This window comes from Hemicordylus capensis, chromosome 8 (assembly GCF_027244095.1).
Source record: "Hemicordylus capensis ecotype Gifberg chromosome 8, rHemCap1.1.pri, whole genome shotgun sequence".
NCBI lineage: Eukaryota > Metazoa > Chordata > Lepidosauria > Squamata > Cordylidae > Hemicordylus > Hemicordylus capensis.
The window spans coordinates 32,121,787-32,128,283 of record NC_069664.1 but is presented as its reverse complement, the minus strand read 5'-3'; positions in this window follow the sequence as shown (position 1 = coordinate 32,128,283).

Here is a 6,497-nt window from a genome sequence, read left to right as displayed (position 1 = left end):
AAGATCAGGCTGTCAGCCGCCCCACTGCATTCCAGAAATTGCTCACCATGTTGAGCTTTCAGAAGAGCTGAGTAGTACAATGGGGACCCCTTTGCCCCCATGCCAGACCTGCCGGCTCAGCCCTGAAGGATGAGGGGCAGGAAGGGGCAGTGCCCAGGACCTGCTCCCAACAGGAGGGGAGGTCCCTCCTATCTGAAGTTGTGGGCCTCTGCTCCCACACGGCGGCTGGAGACAGGCTTGCAGTGCAACACCAGCACCACCGCCACATATATTTATATATCACTTTTCAACAAAAGTTTCCAAAGCAGTTTACATAAGATGGATGGATGGATGGATGGATGGATCCCTATTCCTGAAGGGCTCACAAGACAGACACCAGCAACCGTCACTGGAGGTCCTGTGCTGGGGGGTGGATCGGGCCAGTTACTCTTCCCCTGCTCAATAAAGAGTCTAGCTACCCAAGGGCTGAAAATGTGACCGGTGGAAGAACACTCACAGGTTCCTTGGCTGTGCTGGGAGGTCTGGGATGGCCTGGTCTGTGCTGCACAACTGCTGCCCCCCCCAGAAGAGGCCCCCTTGGAAGAGCTGCTGCCTGCAGAGTCATTTCCGGTGGCTTTGACGTTGGAGCGCCTTCCATGTGCCATCATCACTTGCCAGTCCAGTGGGCACATCTCTCTGCAAGCTATTTCTGAAAACGTGGCGGCCGCCTTCGGAACCGCCATCACCGGTCGACTTTGATTAGCCTTAGCCATAGGAAAGCAGGGCAAAAAGGATATTAAAATCTTAATTTAATTTAAAATACTGTCATTCACAGTCACGGCAAACACTGAGCAGGCTAATTATTATGCAAATGAAGCAGATAGAAAAATGATTAATAATTGTACAAATTAAAAATTATTGTAAACATCCTGTGAGTAGTGATAAGTCTGCATGGCACTGGCATGCAGGCGGACACAGCGCAGCCAGCTCTGGCATCCTGATGGTCTCATTAGCACGCCTTAATTAGCCAGTGATGAGCGGGAGCCAAGCAGTGTCTGCGGGGAGCCAGGATGGGGGGCTGGGCCAGGAAGCCCGACACCCCGCCAGGACGATGCTGCATGATGGAATACCAGGAGTGGGAGGTCTGACACTGCACCAAATGGTGGGTAGCACAGCTTCTGCCTTCTGAACCTCCCATGTACACCTAGGAGCAGCCCTGCTGGATCAGGCCCAAGAAGGCCCATCTAGTCCAGCATCCTGCTTCCCACGCAGTGGCCCACCAGATGCCACCTCTGGAGAGCCTGCGGGCAAGAGGTGAAGCGGCGCCCTCTCTCCTGCTGCTGTTGCTCCCTTGCAACTGGGCTTCAGAGACATCAAGTGGTCCGGAAGATGTGCAAGACCTGAACTGATTTTGCTGGAGGCAGGCTGGGTAATTGCTTTGGGTTGGTCCGCCTGTGCCCTTTCATTTATGCGAACCCAACTCTTCTCTCTGCCTCTTCTCCATAGAAACTGCAAACTCGGGTATGCAGGCGTTGGTGCCTTTGTGACGCCTTTGGCCATTGCACCGACCCCTCCTCTTCTCACACCCACTTGCATGATGGCTGCTTCCAGTGACAGCCAAACAGCTTCCCGGGAAGGGCTGCCTGCAAAGCAGAAGCGGGCAAATGTTGGGCCAATACCGACGAGTCAATGAAGGCATCGACTCAGCCACTCTCTCCTAGCCCGGATTAGTGGCCCCTCCACACACTTCACTCATGTGTTGCTTTGGCATCTGGGTGGGTTCTACTCTCTGTCAACAACGAGGTGTCTGGCGCTAGGACATGGCCATGATTCTGGATGTGTGGAACTGGAATAAGGAGGCAGACTCTGTTGGGCCCGTCCTCAGTCCTTGGGTCAATGCCTGGGGCGAAGGGCAGGAGTTCCGCTGCGCCTTCTCCAGACGCAGCTCAGGGAGAGCTCTTGCCTTGCTGAGGACTGAGGCGCCTCTGACGGGCTGGCTGCTAATTGTGCGACATTATTCCCCCCCCCGCCCCATGTTTAACTGTTTTACTTTTATACTTTTGACAGGAAGCTGGATGATAATAATAATAGGCTTACACTGGGTAATAGGCTTATGTGGTACATTATGCATGTCAAGGACAAGCAATTAAGCTTGGCCTCACACATAATAATTAGATTTTTGTTGATGAGCTCATCAGTAATGTGTTTAGTTAAGATTAAGGGCTTAGTGCTCAGAGCACAACATCACCAGGAGTTCCTCTCCTCCCCCCCCACCCCCTTCCTCCTCAAGAGCAACAGGCTGAGGGCTGGGCTGGACTTGGGGTGGGGAGACCCAGTTAACCAGCCAGCAAGAGGCCACTTAAAACCCAGCCAATTGCAGACGCCCTTAGCTAGGCCCTGCCTTGATTCTTCCTGGGCCGAGTCAGGAACACCTGCAGAGAATCCTCCCAGGCTCTGTTCCTGGCAGCATCCCCAGGTAGGGCTGGGAAAGACCTTTCCCTGGCTGGAATCTTGGAGAGCTGCTGCCAGTCAGTGTTGCAGATGACACGGAGCTCAGCGGTCCAAGGGCCTGACTTAACGGTTGCTGGTTTGCCCAAAAGGACCCTGATTCTCTAGCATTTTGTTTTGTTTTAGCCAGATAGGTGCTAAAGGTTAATCTCAGGCCCTTTTGGAGTGGCTTCTGGGTTCTGCCCCTTTATGCTGCTCAGATACCAGATTCCACTCCGCCATTTTTCAAAGGTTGACTGTCTTATGGTATCATCAGACCTTGCCGCAGAAATCTCAGGTTGTGGGTTCACCTGTCATGGCACCCTAGTCTGGTTTAGTACAGGGTTCTCAGCCTTGGTTCCCCAGATGATGTTGTTGGAGGAGGAGAGCTGGTCTTGTGGTAGCAAGCATGAATTGTCCCCTTAGCTGAGCAGAATCTGCTCTGGTTTGCATTTGAATGGGAGACTAGAAGTGTCAGCACTGGAAGAGATGGGGCTGCCCTGGGAAGAACCCCTGTCTGCTTGCATGCTGAGGGCCCCAAGTCCCCTCCCTGGCTGGCAGCATCTCCAAGAGAGGGCTGAGAGCAACTCCTGCCTGCAACCTTGGAGAAGCCGCTGCCAGTCTGTGAAGACAATACTGAGCGAGATGGACCAAGGGTCTGACTCAGAAGAATGCAGCTACCTGTGTCCCTATGACTACAACTCCCAACATCCCCTGCCATAATGGCAAGGTTGGGAAGCCCTGACTGTTGCATGAGGCCGCTTCTGATGTCCAACCAGACCTGGAGGAAGAAGCAAATGAGCTTTTCCTGCTGCTGTGTCTGTCCACAGGATGCCCGAGCCTTGCTCCTGGCTTGGAGTTCCTGGCCTCCTCCCTGCAAGGATGGTGGGACGGGAGGGGGAAGGACGTGCATTGCTGGGTGTGGGTGTGTGTTGGGGGGGGGTTTGCTTGGGCATTTGGTCCCAGGGTGAACTTTGGCCCGGGACTCCGTCTTGTCATCCTGTCCTGAGAGTTGTCATCTAAAGGTTCCTGCTGTCTCAGTAGGCAGACCTAGAATCAGACTCACAGAGAGGACGCTGGGCAGGTGCTTGGAGAGCATTGCTGTCCTCATACCAGAGACCACGCGCTGGTCTAGTGGTTAGAGTTGTGGACTAGGACTGGGGAGACCCAGGTTCGAATCCCCATTCAGCCATGAAACTCACTGGGTGACGCTGGGCCAGTCGCGGGTCTCTCAGCCTAACCCATAGCCCCAGGGTTGTTGTGGGGATATAGGCATAACCACATACTCTGCTCTGACTCCTTGGAGGGAGAGGGAGACATAAATGCAAATTAAAAACCAGCCAAATAACTGAATGGTGCATTGCGGAAGGCGGCCCTGGGGCTGACTGCATGCCTTGCTCTGCAATGACCCAGCCTCCACGGACTGAGAAGCCAAGATGGTCTTTGTTCTTGGATGAAAGGCACATCAGGACCGCCTCACGGGCTGCTAATCTGTTCCCTCCGGTCCAAACGTGCCTCGGTGTGTGTGTGGCACCTGACGCCGCGGAGGCAGCACGACCCAATGCCAGGGCAGCATGAAGGCAGGCGCCCTCCGCAGAGACCAGGAGCGTCCAGCTCCCGTCCCCAGAAACGGAATGGCCAGGGACCCTCGCGAGGGGGCTGCCCAATGACAGCTCTTGCTGCGACTCCCTGTGGCAACACTTTGACCAGGCCTCCCCCCCAGGCAAAAATAGGGGCAGCGATTGCCGAGGGCCAGGGGCCATGCGTGCCCCTGTGGCCCTTTCCTTTCCCCGCCGTCAGGGTCCAGGCCTGTTGGCTCGGCCAGGCACGGCGTGAGAGGACCTGGGTGTGCAGGCATGACGCAGCTCTGGGCCAGGCCTCCCTCCCACTGCCTGGGGGCCAGGGTTGTCGGCTACAATTCTCACCACCCCCAACCAAAGGCCACTACAGCTGGGGATGATGGGAGTTGTAGTCGGCAGCCCCTGGCAATCCCTGTTACGGGGAACCCTGCTGGGGGCTCTCAGCTGCAGTCTGCCGCTCACCCCACATTTCCCTGCATGCCCCATTTGGAGCAGATGCTCTGCAATTACGGCCCTGGCTGCGAGCGGCAGGGAAGCCGAGTTGGGGGCCAGGCACGCTGGGCTGCCGTCCTCCGAGGAGCAGATGAGCCTGAGGAGAAATAAGGGATGTCCTGGGAAGATGGACATGGAGTTCAGGCAGCCTGCTTGGAGCCGAGTGTGGGGCAGGACCTCATCCAAAGGCTGAGGATGCTGGGGGGTGGGGGGAGGTGAGCCAGGAGCCCTGGCAGTGGTAGCTCTCTCTGCTAGCCTGCAGGACTCTGCCGCTGCTGCCGCTGCCAGCCTGTGTTCTGAGTACCGCCAGGGGGCAATACGGCAGCTGCTAGGTCAGGTGACCCAAGAGAGCCAACGGGGTTCTGCTTGGCCCTATAAAGCCCACACGACTCAGCTCTGTAGCTCAGTGTTTGTGGAGAATTTGCTGGGGTGGTGGGAGGGACTGGAGCAGAAAGTGTTGTGGGGGCAGTTGAGGGTTGCTCGTTTCTAGATAGTTAGCTGCAAGTTTTGTTCCTGACTGATTCTGATTAGTAGTTCCAAGATGTATTCTGAATCCAGGCTGCTCTGCAAAGCACTCGGTTTCCTGCCTCTCTCTCACACCACACACATGCAAGCACAAACCTTTCCTGGGTGTGCTGATTGCCTCAGATGGGAGGCACCTGGAGGACCTCTAAGGGCGGGCAGGTGTGCTGAATGCTGGCCTGGGGGAGTGGGCTGGGCTGGCCGTTTCATTCTGTAGTAAGCCTTTGTGCCAGAAGAGGACTTGCTCCTCTTTATGCAGGTGGAGGGAAACCTGGCAAAGCGACTCTGCAGAGTTTGCTAACATGTGCAAGTTAGCTAAAAGACGCCCTGCAGCTGCTGAGCTGCTCAGGACGCAGCTGTGTCCAAGAGGTGAGCTCCTTTGCCAGGGAAGCTGCCTGCAAGCCGAGGCGAAGGCAAGTGCATGCTTCAGCCGGTGGGGTGGCTTTAGTCGGGGGCCTGTGCTCTTCGGGGCTTGAGCAGGCATTCAAAGAGATGCCCTGAACGAGACTATTTCCGGGCAGTGCACTCTTCTGGGTGGTGGATTTCAGTCCTAGGAAGCTGCCTTCTATGGAGTCAGACCTTTGTTCCCTCTAGCTCAGTCTTGTCTACGCTGACCGGCAGCGGATCTCCAAGGTTCCAGGCAGGCGGATCTCCTAGCCCTACTTGGAGATGCTGCCGCCAGGGATTGGACCGGGGGCCTCCTGCATGCCGAGCAGGGCCTCGGCCACCCGCTTAAAGCCAGAGGATGTTTGGTTGCAGAGATCCTAGAGAAACACAGTTGCCCCACAATCTGTTCGCAGCAGCTGCAGCGTGTGAACTGGGGGCAGGTGTGTGCGTGTGCGCTGTGTGGGGCCTTGAGGGTCATGTCCATGCATGGACTTTAAAGATGCTGCGTTGACTTCGCACGCCCAAGATTTAATTCTTAGGAACCCTGGTCACGGAGCTGAACCCCCAGGAATCACGCCAACAGTTTCATCAAGACGCCCAAACAGGGACTGCCTGCATGCCAGCAGCTGCGGTTTCCTGGTTAGCTTCACCTCTCCTTTGGGGAATTAAATGCTGGGGAGTTCCTCAATTGAAGGGGGAACCCCCCCCTGTAATGTGCAGAGTCTGGGAATCTGGCATGGAAATGGGAGGTGCTGGCATTGGTGGTGGTGGTGGGTCAACACTCGCTTCGGTGGCTTGAAAAGGGGGCTGTGGAGGGGGGAGGCCAGTCAATGGCTCCGTGTCATGATGGCTCTGTGTGGAGCTCCTGGAGCACCTTCCTGATGAGGCTGGGCTACAGCATCTGGGGCTCTTTAGTTTGGAAAAGAGGCGACTGAGGGGAGACGTGAATGAGGTGTATGAAATTATGCACAGCATAGAGAGAGTGGACAGAGAGAAATTTCTCCTTCTCTCACACAACACTTGAACTGGAACACTAGATCCTCCGCTTGA